At 33.6% G+C, this 13,675-nt stretch overlaps 1 long non-coding RNA gene across 2 annotated transcripts in view; it reads left to right on the forward strand.

Moving 5' to 3' along the window:
- Positions 1-261: 261 nt before the first annotated feature.
- LOC117120071 overlaps positions 262-13,675 on the forward strand; it is a 104,477-nt gene continuing 91,063 nt past the window's right edge. For both annotated transcript variants that reach the window (XR_004447287.1, XR_004447288.1), the window contains exon 1: positions 262-422. This is a non-coding gene — a long non-coding RNA (uncharacterized LOC117120071). The remainder of the gene's footprint in view (positions 423-13,675) is intronic.

The raw sequence follows: 13,675 nt of genomic DNA on the forward strand, positions 1-13,675 counted from the left end.
TTTCCACCCTCTGACAATATATAAAATGTAAGGTTTGTGAAAGAAGGAATAAGAAATGTCTTGTCAAAGTGTATGTGTTAGATTGTTAAATGTGATTACACTGTGTTGTGAAATTTTACGCCTGCGTAACATTCAAAATATTTATTACACTGTGAATAGGAATCTTAAATAAATTAAAACGCATTCTTAATTATTTTAAAAATACAATTTAATAAATGTTTAAAAATATTGGTAATGATATTCTATATTAAATACATTTTCTAGGTAGTGAGAATAAAATGCTCAGTTAAAGCTTGAACCAAGACGTGGTATCATCGGTACAGTAGTTCTTATTTTTGGTTACTGGTATCATTAACGTTTGGATTTCTAATTACTGGTGGATGGATATTAATATTTTGTAGGAATAACACAAAATATTGAAGGTAAGTACCTGATGAATTTTACGATTAGCGCTATGGTTAAAATCCAATAGATAACATTGGAATACTCTTCCAAAATTTCATTTATGGTATAATGTTTTAAGTTTCATTCCCTTTTCCCATGCTACAGTACTGCAATTCCCCGAATACCTAATGACATCCCAAATATCGTCCAACTCCAAGATTTTATCACCCCCCCCCCAAATGCTTCTGATATCTTTCAAAATTCCCTAGCACTGTAACCCCAAATTCCCCTTATATCTTTGGTACCCCTGATAACTTTTAGCACCCCAGATACCTGTGTAATAATTTTATAATATTTTTTAATGCTCCTAATAACCTTACCATCAGCTACCTCCAGTGCTTCGCCAAACTTCAGATGGATGCCCTTGGAACTTAGTTCCTAGTAGGCCTGTTGTTTTGAACATTTTGTGTACCATATAATCATTGTTTTTCTACTTATAAAATAAATAGTGACGTATTCTCTCATTAATAATTATATTTCTGATATTTTTCCTTTCAATAACACTACATAAGCTCAGAACAAGTTGATGTAGACCAGGTGATTTCTGGGGGAATGATCAATTCTTGGGCAAAATCTGTTCTTGTCAGTCTCGTAAATTTGTGGATTAAAGTTTTGTATAAACTAATTGAACCAGTTGTCAAAAGGTCATAGGGGTCAATTCTTCTAATGCGTCTTCCTACAATAAGGCATTTATTAACAGTGTTTTTTACTATTTGTTCCTGTTCAAATGATGTAAAGATTTATAATACGAGCTCCCACTGCACTGTTTTGGGGAACAGAGCAGTCATGAAAACCTTCTTTAACATAAAAATTTAATTCCATTATTTATATTTCATGGTCCAATTATATAAATTTAAGCTCATATTTTATTATGCCTGGCCAACAGATCAGACTGGCAACTAATCAAGATCAATGAACATGACAACTTAATTTTGCAACTCAGTTTCTCAACTGCAATGAGTTTTATTTATATATTTTTTAATTTTTATGTGAATGAAGATACCAATATATATATAAAATTATGTGATAGCTTATACAGGCCTATATTATAGATACCAAGATAAAGACAGATTTATATTACCTGTCACAAAATGGCTATGTAAAATTCATGTTTAGATTTAAAATACTTATTGAATTAGACTTGATTCAACATAGTTTATTTTAAAATTTAAGTTTAGATTTAAAATGCATTGAATTAGACTTGTTATCAATGTAGTTTATCTATTTTTATAATTTAAAGAATATTTAAATTTCACGATAAGATTTCCTTTTTTATATTGTCTTGTTTTCTGTTCTGCTATAGCTATATACATTTTATAAAGAATCGTTTTAAAACAGTTTTTTATATTGCCTATTGTAGGCTATTATTAGGCCAAATAAAAACGAATTATTGTGTTGGCGACGCTCCTGACTGACATAAAATGTTTGAAAGTGAGGGTCAGCATTTTAGTTTTTTTTTGTTTTTGTTTTTTAGACTACAACAAAGAATATTTTTGTAATGAGCTAAAGGCTGGAGTAGGCTTATCTTGCAACGATAGGTGATACAACAGTGTTATCAATATAGATTTGAAAATTGTCTTTATTGTGTTTTTGTGTATTTAACTTTTTATTTAGGCATAAACACATTATCAGTTAAAAAGAAAAAAAAAAATTCCTACCGACCTACCCATTTTTTTGATTTTCCCAAAAGGTGACCAGCACAACAATTGTTTTTTTTATCTTGTTATGAAAGCTTTGACAGCAAGTCAGAAATTTAAATAAATAAATGAAAGTATACATTCATAACCTTCATTAATAGTGACACACATTATTTGAATTGTGAGTCAGTTTACAAGTCAAACATCAAACATCAAAATGTTTTGGGTTGTTGTGGTTTTAACAGTCATTGTGGTGGTTCCAGATTTCTTAGATAAGCTTAGAAATAACTATGTGACCTGTCTGACCTTTTTGTGTTTCATATCTGAAAGTTCATTAGATTAGCCTCCTGTTTAAATTCTCAATTGTGATCATCAAAACATTCCTGTTTTGAGATCATTACAGGAATATTGTGATTATTACATGATCATGTTGATGATGAGATCGATCTCATCATCATCATTTTATGATCATTACATCATTATGATATTACATCCATTGTGATCATTAAATGATTATTATTATGATCATACCATCATTTAGTCATAAGATCATTTAAAGTTTATAAATCAATGTGGTCATTGCATAATTAAGTGATCATTACATAATGGTCATTATTCATAAAATGATCATTGTAATTATTACATTATTGTGATCATTATTATGATTGTGAAAGATTATTGATAATTACATGATCATTTTAGTAATCATTACATAATCAATGTGATCATTACTTGGATATTACAGTATGATCATTATAATACAACTTTGTACCTGATTATTTTATCATTACATGATCAGATAGTGAAGCTGTCATGATATTGTGGTGGTAAGATTTTTCTTGTTTCTAAGTCTTGTATTTAAATCTTTGTCAGATTACACAGTTTAATAACTGTACCGTACTCTACTAAAAGAAAACAAAAAAAAAAATGAAAATAATGTAAGATTTCCATAAAGTAGATCAAACTTGCACAAGACATTTTTATATACACTAGCAATTACCAGTATTTGTTTGCTGATTAAACAATTAATTTGTTTGCTGCCACCTATAATATTTGGTTGCCATGGTAAGTATCCTCTATAATATCAAGCAGATTCATGTCTTAAAATTTGTAGATTTTGAGGAACTCAAAACCAGAATTAAAGTCCTAGTAATTGAATACCTCATGGTCATCAGCAGAGACAGCAAGTCATTGGGTTGACCAAGACATCTACATTGTTTATATATTCTACACTTTGCGGTAGTAAATTAATAGCACTTTCAAATGCCTACACATAAAAATGAAAACCACAAGGGTTAGTGACCAACCGGAAGAACCAGGCTAACTTTCATTTTTGGATGTTGCCTTGGAAACTAGACTCTCAAATATCCAGGATCACAAATTTCAATGCACAGTTCGACAAGACAGACTATGTATTTTTAATATCTTTATTGGTTATGAAAATCTCTTAGGGATAAAATATGAATCACACAATAGAAATTCATAGAATTAGAAGCTCTTTTATAGTATGAACTATAAAATATAGCTTTCATTATATTTTTTTTTTTTACACATGAAGTTTGATCAAGTAAATCAAAAATATTTTATACACAACATGTAAACTGGACCACATTGAAAACCAGTGCCTCTTCATTGAGCGTGCCATCCAGTATAAAGAAAATTTAATAGATAAATAAACATAGTTTAAGAGTAAGAACATTATTTTCCTTGGTTTATAAAGGTTGTGTGCATAGCATAGCACAAAACATTGTTCAAGTTTATTTCTGAATATCAAACTTATTAAATGCAGACGTTCCAACCCCTAGAACCCAAAATTTGGGAGGTGGGACCTTTTGGTGAAGTGCTCCCCACCCCAGAAAAGTTTTTTCATACACATTCTGATCTTTCCAGTTGTCAGCAACACAGTCTTTGTATGCCAACATCCTTGATACAGTCAGCACACCATGGCACAGAATACTTAAATATTAGTACCTAAATAAGCTGCTTTTTTAGTATTTTGCAATTGTTTTCTGAAAATTTGGGAGACGGGAACATTGTACGTACATTTGGAAGACTGTCGATAGAGTCGGGAAGGTTTGAACAAGTGAATAATATGAAAAATATTGTTTAAACATGTGTGTTATATATATATATATATGTGTGTATATATATATATATATATATATATATATATATATAAATCATGTTGAAAGCAAACAGTTCTCGTCTTTGCTGCATAATGCTCCATCATTTCCGGCACAATGTAGAAAAAATAATAAAATCTCAGCAAAGAAATTACCTCATTAGTGTGATTGTACCAGTCATGCCCCCTTTTCCCAAGAGATGTGTGCAATGTAAACCATGAGTTACTGTATTATATCTGTCTCTTATACACATCTAGATGTGTATAAGAGACAGTATATATAGTATATATATTATGCTATGCTGTTTTCCACATTTTCAGTGTTAAAACAACACTTTTTAAGGAATTTGATGGTAGTTTCTGCATGATAAATGCCCAAAATCATAAACTTTGAAGGCTGATTTCTCATATATTGTTCTTCAAACAGCTGTATGTTTAAACGCTTGTAACTTCATGAGGAAATGTCGAATTGGATTGATTTTTATTTTTACCATTTTAGAGCTCTTATTTTACTCTTTAACCCTGTATTAATAACTCAAAATTGACTTTTCCAAAGAGTGATTGATTTGTCAAGTCTTTGCAACATATCCAACAACCAAATTTAATATAAAACTATTTCATCTCTGCACTTTCAGTTTGTTTACCTTCATTTTATGACAGTTTTCAAAGATGAATCAAATCAGATTCAATTTAATTTCTTTAATGCTTTAAATATTATCAGATTCAAGTCTTTTCTGTGATAATTTATATAATTTTTAACCTCTGCTTTGTTTATTTTTCACTTCAAAGTGCCTTTAGCATTTTTTTTAATGAATATGTGCACAATTTTTTGTTTATCCTCCTCTTCTACATCGTAGAGCTGGGGCTGAAAACCTTTTCAGCATTAAACTTATGATGTGTTCATTGAGCCTTTATTTTTAATATTCTATTTAAATAACTCATAGCTTTACAGTATTTTGTGTATTGAATTGTGGTGTGCTGGTAAAGCACTTTCCTTTCAAGCCCAGGGTTCTTTGCTCAAATCCAGTGAAAATAAAAATATTCTCATGACTAACTATATATTACTCGTACAGTAGTTCTTTATTAAACATCACTACGGTCCATAAACATTAAATGATATGACACTTCACATTTGGATTTTAAGAGTGTGGGGGGAGGGGAAAGGCCAGGAGAATTGAACAATTTACTGGCGTCTATTATTTTATATTGTTGTGATAGTATCTCAACTTTTCAGTTGACCTGCCTATAAATTGTCATCATCAGTTGAGAAACCCAACCATGTATTGATGATCATCTGCAGTCAAGTGTTTGCCAAGGTAGGATAATCTTGGCTCCAGATCAGTGCAATTTGATCAAGATGTATCTTAACCTCTGACACTGAAGACCTGCGTTTTAACTGTGTGCTAACAGATCAGGTAACCCTCCTTGGCACAGTTCCTACCCTTTTGGGAGACACCATTTCATTACACAGAAGCCTAGCCTGAAATCTACTATTGCCAGTTAAGCAGGTAAAAGGTGTGTTTCCCCAGGAGATGGTTTCTTCTTTTTGATGGCTTGGGAGGACTTTGATGGGCCTGGAAAAGTTGTGCAAAGAGATCAATTGCTGATTTAATCACCCCAGAGGGAGCAGAATAGAAATGGGTCCACAGGCCGGAAACAGAGAGATATGTTCCTCTTTAACCCAGGTGTCTGTCGCAAAGGGAAATGACATTCTTCACCAATGATGTCCCTGAATCTTTTTTAACTCCACCCATCATTTTTTGGCCTTTTTTCAATATAATCTCATAATGTAATGAGAGGTTTTTACTTTATTAAAGTACATTCATAAATGGCCAGAATTATATGAATGCTTAAAAAATAGTTTTTACTACAAAAATTTCATATCAACAAAATTATAAACAAATCTTTATTATAAGTTTTCAATGACGTTTTTTTTTTTTTAACCTAACATTTAATGTATCGTGTATTCTGTATTATTTGCATTATTTTATTTACTTCATTACTGTATTTGTTCTTTTGTTGCGATACGATTGGTGGATTATTGGAGTCCTGTAATCAATCAGTCACCACCAATGGCAATCATAATATTCACTTAATATTCAATGAAAGTTGATTGGTAAGCATGCCAAAATTTAATGTGAAAATCAACCAATCAAAATCAAATAATAATGACATGATTGAACAAATACTACTTTATTACTTTTATAATTTAGAATAATGTTTAAACAATTTCAAATATTTTATTTAAAAAAATAATGCTTTGGTCGTAAATTTTCAAAAATCATAATAAAAGTTTGAAGCAATTTGTCAAAGTGCTACATCATAAATCATGTTGAAGGCAAACAGTTCTCGTCTTTGCTGCATAATGCTCCATCATTTCCGGCACAATGTAGAAAAAAGTTAATAAAATCTAAGCAAAGAAATTACCTCATTAGTGTGATTGTACCAGTCATGCCCCCTTTCCCCAAGAGATGTGTGCAATGTAAACCATGAGTTACTGTTATATTAACAGGAGTCATACCTCACCAACTTGCCTTCAAAATGTACAGAGTGTAACCATATCAGATTGCAAAAATACTGTGCATTCAACTCTCAAAATCCAAATTCTGTGTTTGGCACAAGAAGTAAAAGTTTAGCATTCACTTCCATCCTCAAAATTACATGGGTCCCAAGGCTCCCGGAACTCACAAGCAAAGTAGGCTTATTTAATTGATTTTACGGTCTACTAATATAGAAAATACAGTACATATTTTTTTCTGTCGGTCTGGGGGGAGCTCTTCCCGACGGGGCCCTCCTCTTTTCCCCCCACTGGTGCCACCCTTGCTACCGGAATTGACTTCTTCAAACTTGGGACCCTGAAATTATGACATGCTAAAAAAATGAAAACAATACGCTGGTCACGCTAATGGACCTTTCCGAAGTGTCAATCAAATTAGCAACTGACCAATCAGAAGAGTGCCAGGAATACGCGTGTGTCTAAGAAGCACAAGTGTTGCCCCACAAACATTCACATTGTTTGCGTATGTTTTAACACTGTCGTTTTTGTGGAACCTAATCAGCAACAATATCCAAGGGTGGGGCTTAGCGTAAAGAGCCATACTGACAGCTGACTTGCACTCTAGCCTAAATGTACTTTTCTGTCAAAGGCAGTATTCATGTCACCTGTTGCACATTCTATCAAGTACAATATTATCATTTTTTTTTTTCCTATTAGGCCTAATGCACATGGCGGCAGGGATGATAGGGTCCCCAGTCGCGAAGAGCTGGGCCCCGTCAGAGGAGAAAAAAAAAACAATTTGGTGGGTAGTTTTTAAAAAATGTGTAATTTTTAATGTGAGAATCTATAATTGATTAAATAAGCCTTTCATATCCCTAAATTGTTGGATTTTCTATGGAATTTTTCCCCAGTGGACCCCTGTGGAGTTCCGGGTTGCTCCTTGCCTCACCTGCTTTTACACCTGTCCGGAAAAGCAGCGTTTTTGTCAGGGACAACCGATCCATCAAACAATTCCTGGCACCACCAATAAATTAATGTTAATCTTAAATTACATCAGTTCTCTTTATTTTTTATTGGTTGATTATGAGTATTATATCAATATTGTTAAAATGATTTTTTTTTTTTATTTTAAAATGAATTTTCTTCATTCAAGTAAGGAAAGCCCCGAGTTATTGCACTGTAGCCTGGGAGGACATTCTGTACTTAAGTTGAACCGAACTACCAAGTAGGTACTAACAAGGTACACTCTACCTGCCATAGCTATAGTGTCAAACTGCATAAATAATTTATGCTGTATGCTTTAAAACATAAATGTGGCACCACTCTGTGTGTTAGAGTACTTAAAAGTGAAACCCTCAGGCTAAAAATATCCTAAAAAAATGAACTATAAAAACTAAACTAAAAGCAGAGTAGGATTTGAGGTAGAAGGAAGCCAAAAGCCAGGTGAAAACTCCCAAATCTCAGAAGAATAATAATAATAAATCTGCTTAAAATTCAAGACATATTGTTAATGTGTTTCACATAGGTACCCATCTTGTAAACACCTCAATTTCAAATCGTTCCATATTGGCAAATCGAAAAGTGTCAAATGCTAGAACAATGGTTGTTTTTGAAGAGTTGATAGCCTCCATAAATAATGTGACGTTTCATTAGTTAAACTCTAAATGGCAGTATGTAATTACTAAGAGAATGGTACTGTCACGAAACCTGTCCCACTCATTGTAGCATAATATTACTGGCACTCCTGACTCAGACTGGTTGTAAATTTTCTCTTTTGTTGTAAACATCTTTTTATTAACCTCATTTCTAAATCGAGTACTGTACATCATATCATATAAAAACCAGTCACTTAATTAGCATTTTGAGGTTTTTTTAATCTTAAAAAGCTGACTAACGTACTTTGCAAACAATCAAAATGTATTCGTAGATTGTGATTTATTATCGTGTGTTTAAAGTAAAATTTAGTTGGAAGCTATTTTATGGCTTCCATTTATGTTTCATATTTTTCCTTGCCAGCACATACTGTAAACAGCTCAATATTATTGTATCTAGGCTAACTGCAGGTTTTACCAGCCCATGCTATATTATTCAGGCTACAGTAATAGACCAACAGGAAAGGTGTTGTTTTTTTACCTTTTTCTAATGCACAGTAATCAGAATATACTGAGACCAAAATAGATTTCCAAAAAGTCTGCAGTGTTTATTTATTTATTCACGTGAACATACAATTTTGTTTCAGCTGCACACAATAATTTGGTGCGTTAAATTTCGTTTTAGGGCATGTTTTATATCAGCTGCCCATATAGGATATATCTTGATTATTTTTATAGCAATTTAGTACTTTAGCTCTTTCTTTCATTTTCATTTTAGTTTTTTTTTTTGTTTTCCTTATTTCATTCAGCATGAGATTCTCTTATAACCTATGGCAGCTTTAGATATTTGGAGTACAAAATATATAAATTAAAGTATGATGACAATTATTTACCTTTTGAATTAGTTACCTCAATTCAATTCAATTCAACATGTATTCGTCCACACAAAATAGATTACAAAGTGGACAAGGGAGAGTTAAAAAGGAGGCGGCTTGTCTAAGCTGCTCCTTAACAACTGACTTTGGTAATTGTGTGCACACTGCCCATAAAATTCGGTTACATAAGTTTTAGAGGTTGATTGCCAAGCCCTTTTTCCTAGTTATCCCATACGCCAAGGCATTAAGGGCACCACCATAATAACAAAATTTTTCCATCAACTGTAGCAAAGATTATAGAACTACAAGAGGTTCGCCTGTCGGGGTTAAGTAATGCCGCAAATGGGCGTGTCCTTCAAAAGAACGTAAAAGGTGTTCGCACTGAATGTCTATAGAACTAATGTTTGTTTTTCGAAACTCAGCACGCTTTTGATAAGAACACCTTTTATGTTCTTTTGAAGGACACGCCCCTTCGTGGCAGTACTTTTTAACGTTCCATTGCTTTCAGTACATACAGAATAAGGGTAGTCGGACCCCTTGCAGATACTCTTTGACTGTAATGAAACATGAACAAATGTACGGTAGTTATTTTTAGACCATTACTTCTGGGTCCTTTCCTGAACCTCCAGAGTGAGAGTTCATGTTCTGGCGACCACTACTGCACCAGCAATTTTATGTGTAATACAGTAGTAGAATCATTGTTACACACGTGTGGATGTGAAGTTGCACTTTTGGTGCTCTGAGTGAACCCTGTCGGACGTGAACTCACGTCCCTGGCAACGAACGTGTTCAATAAAAGAAAAATAGGTACTATTACTACTGTATTCAGTACCTGTCTCTCTGGGCCGACTCATCTCCATATCTGAACGTAAACAATTTTGACTTCTTATAGCATAACATTTCACACAAAAACCAGATGCTAAGAAGGAAGTGTGCACGTTAGCAGTGCGACCCTGACCTAAAAATGCTAACCGCAAAGGGAACGGTCATTTTAAGTCAGTGTAGTTAAGGTAGTCCTGGGCCGATATCGTAAGTGTGATTGGGCTCATAGCCACAAAACCCCTAACCATGTCGGAGTTAAGGTGGTATAGACCTTCCATCTTTATTTTTCAAGTTACCTAGACAGTGGGCGTCCCGGACATTCCAATTCCCAGTTAGCCATTATTTGATCAACAATACGAGAAATTTGGGCGGTTTTTTTAATTTTTTTTATTTTGGCAAACATCTCAGAAGAGATAATTAAAATTGCTTCAGTTGAGTAGTTTATATAAAATTATTATGATAAACAATACCAAAAAAATTAAGACATAATGACATGTAATTACAATTGTATTAAAACGCTAGTGATAAATATCAAGTTACAAAGTTATTGGATTAAATTTATTGTTTTAATGTTAAAATGAAACAATTGGTAATTTTTATTTAATACTGCCCTCTACCTTTTAATGGCCTATTTTTATGTTCCTCATGATATAGATGATTTATCAGTATTAAAAGTCAGCTTAGTTTAACGGAGTCTTTCATTTCTGGCTACAGTATCAGTTTGCCAATATCTTCTCCTCTTTTCAAAAGTTCCAACTCTTCTGATTTGATCACAATAATAATAATAATAATAATTAATAATAATTAGCTTTATTTTAACACGGGAAAACTTGTTTCAACAAAAGTGTTCTTCTACAAGTCCGTGTAGAAAAGAACCAAAAAATTTGCAAACTAAAATTAACGAATTTGAAAGTACTGTAAGTAAAAAGCAGTAGCATAATGTCTTTTATTTGTACAGCTTCAAAGAAAACCAAAATACGTGTACGCAACAATTATTTATGGGAATGTCAACATTTTGTAACCAGGATCCTCCAGAAACTCAGACCCCCAGAGACTCTACCACAGATACAGTACCTCGAAACGTGGACATTTCGAGACTTGAAATGTCTTGATTACGAAATGTCCAGGCTGCGAAACACCCGCAACAGAGCGTCACGAAATGTCCAGGTTTCAGAATGCATGCATGAGAGGCTGCATCCGCCCCCGACTAGCATACCATCGTCTCTGGAATTTTGAGTTCAAGGTATTGGATCTTCTGTTTTAACAACTAAACATTCAAAAAACTTACACTTAATAAATCAAGCTAAAATTGCACAAATTAAATAAGGTTTTTATCAGTTTTTAATGATTTGAAGACTTTTTCATACAAAGATCATTAAATTTGTCACCAGAAATTCAAGGGTACATGCAATTATTTTGTAATATTAAAATTTTAGCAAAACTAAAGTTTTACAGTGTGCGTTATATAATCATATTTAACAACATCAAAGAAACTGGTTTAATATTCAAGCTAGCCCCATCCAGGTATAAATTCCATTTGGATGATACCATCTATTATACTTCCGAGAAACCATGTCGTATCATAGCTAGATATCTATGACATCATCGTTCACTAACAGATCATGTTGCCATGGTAACGGTCAGACGTTTGTCCTAATCATTGGATCTTAATAGCTTTTTAATAGAAATTTCTTTTGTTGAAAATTTTTTTGTAATTGGCTAATCCAGTCACCATCGGATGTGAATCAATTTTAAAATAAAGCTTTTTATTTCCTTTTTCAGCTCTAAAGATTATTGTTTGAATAGGTGAATTGAGATTATAGGTAATCCTAAACCATGCTAGGATTAAGCATAACTCCGATTATGTGGTGGTACGCTCTTCATTGTTATAAGAGTTTGATGATATTCTGATAACGGTAAAGTAATAGAAATTTCTACACAGGTTGTCAGCAAAATATGCATGTAAGGTATTAAATGGTGATCAAGTTATAATTTGAGCTGAAAATTTACTTTTATACCTTAATAGATCTTAATACCATATTGAAAGATGGTGATACGGGATTTCAATTCCTTGCTGTGCATTTCGCTTGCATCCTTGAGCAAGACATTTTATCTGCTTCTTTCCACCCAGGAGTATAAATTGGTACCTGGTAGGGTTGCCTGCTCCTGCGCTGATTACCAGCAGCCACACTTAAAGCATGTGGACCCAATGACCAGGGAAGAGAACTGTGCTTTATAACTGCAAGGAAGAGGCAAATTATAAACAGTGGCATATCTTTAAGTCTTAATGGGGCTGATGGGGGGAGGGCGGTGCGAAGGTAAAAGGAGGGGCTCGATGATCAGTTGAGGGGTGCTAATTCGCAAAATATGGCGATTTTATGTGATTTTTAACTAATTGACCGTGATTTTTGGGTGGCCGACTGGGGGACGCGAGTAATTTTTTGGTGGGGGGGGGCGCTACCCCGCGCCCTCCCCTAGATACGCCACTGATTATAAATGCCCATACCAGTACCTGTATTATGGATGACAGTATTATAAGGATAGTAAGGCTGGTGGAGTGGTGATAATGGTGACAGTACTGTACTGAGGATAAGCATAACATTGGTAGTGGAGGTGATATGATGGTGATAATAAAGATGATGGTGATGGAGAGGTTGGAGGTAGTTATTGTGGTAATGAAAATGACACTAAGGATGATGTAGTGTTTGTGAGACTTGATAAATGTTACCTTGAGAATGAAATTAGTAGGTGTTCGTTTGTTATTTTTTGGTTTCTATGGTTACTTTTACATATTTATATTTTTTTTCTCCTTCAGGAAAAAATGTATGAGATCTGTTGAGGAAATCTGTAGTAAATTGGGTAGCAGTTCATTGATCAGTAAAGGAGCAGTGTAGTATAAAGGTTGACAACAGCACAATTTTTTAACAACTTCCATCAGTTTCTTGGCCTACTGCCAAGAGCACCATCTAGCTATACCTGTGGACCATTTCATTTCCTTTTATTTTGCCTTCATTCCAAAAACACTCATCCATCATCTTTTCAATTGTATAGTGTAATGGTAAACAAGGAGGGGGTGCATTGACAATGGAAATACATATTTTATACTTTCATACAAATTTGTTTCATATTTTGTAGTCAGAGTACAGGCCTAAAATAGAGCACAATCACACTTAACATATTGGTCCAGGGCAGACCGCCTTAAACTTAAAATGACCTTTCTGTTCTGAGTTTGTATTTTAAGTAGGCTCAGGTTTGCACTGCGAACATTCACACTTCTTCCTTTGCGCCTTGTTTTTTTTATATTTTTTTTACGTGAAATGTTATGGTATAAGATCGTCAACATTGACCGCTATCAATAGCGAACTTGGTGACCCAGGTTCAGTTTACGTTCAAATATGAAGATGAATTGGCTCAGGTCCTACATTGTAGGACCTGAGCCGACTTTCAAGTTGGACTAAATTTAGGTCGGCTTTGGGCTGGCTTAAAATTTATTGATCATGCTTTAAAAAAGGTGGCCCTGAGGCCTTCTTAAGCTGATGTACTGTAGCTATTAAGTGTGATTGGGCTCATAAAGTATCATTTTTGCCCATAATGGGGACATACTGTTACCTCCAATCATTTAATTTTATTTCATTTATTTCTCTCTGAACATATAATATACAATGAAAAATACACTAAAACAGTAA

Source organism: Anneissia japonica, unplaced genomic scaffold (genome assembly GCF_011630105.1).
Source record: "Anneissia japonica isolate Jap-2015-1 unplaced genomic scaffold, ASM1163010v1 scaffold287777_len348014_cov174, whole genome shotgun sequence".
In the NCBI taxonomy this organism is placed as follows: Eukaryota; Metazoa; Echinodermata; class Crinoidea; order Comatulida; family Comatulidae; genus Anneissia; species Anneissia japonica.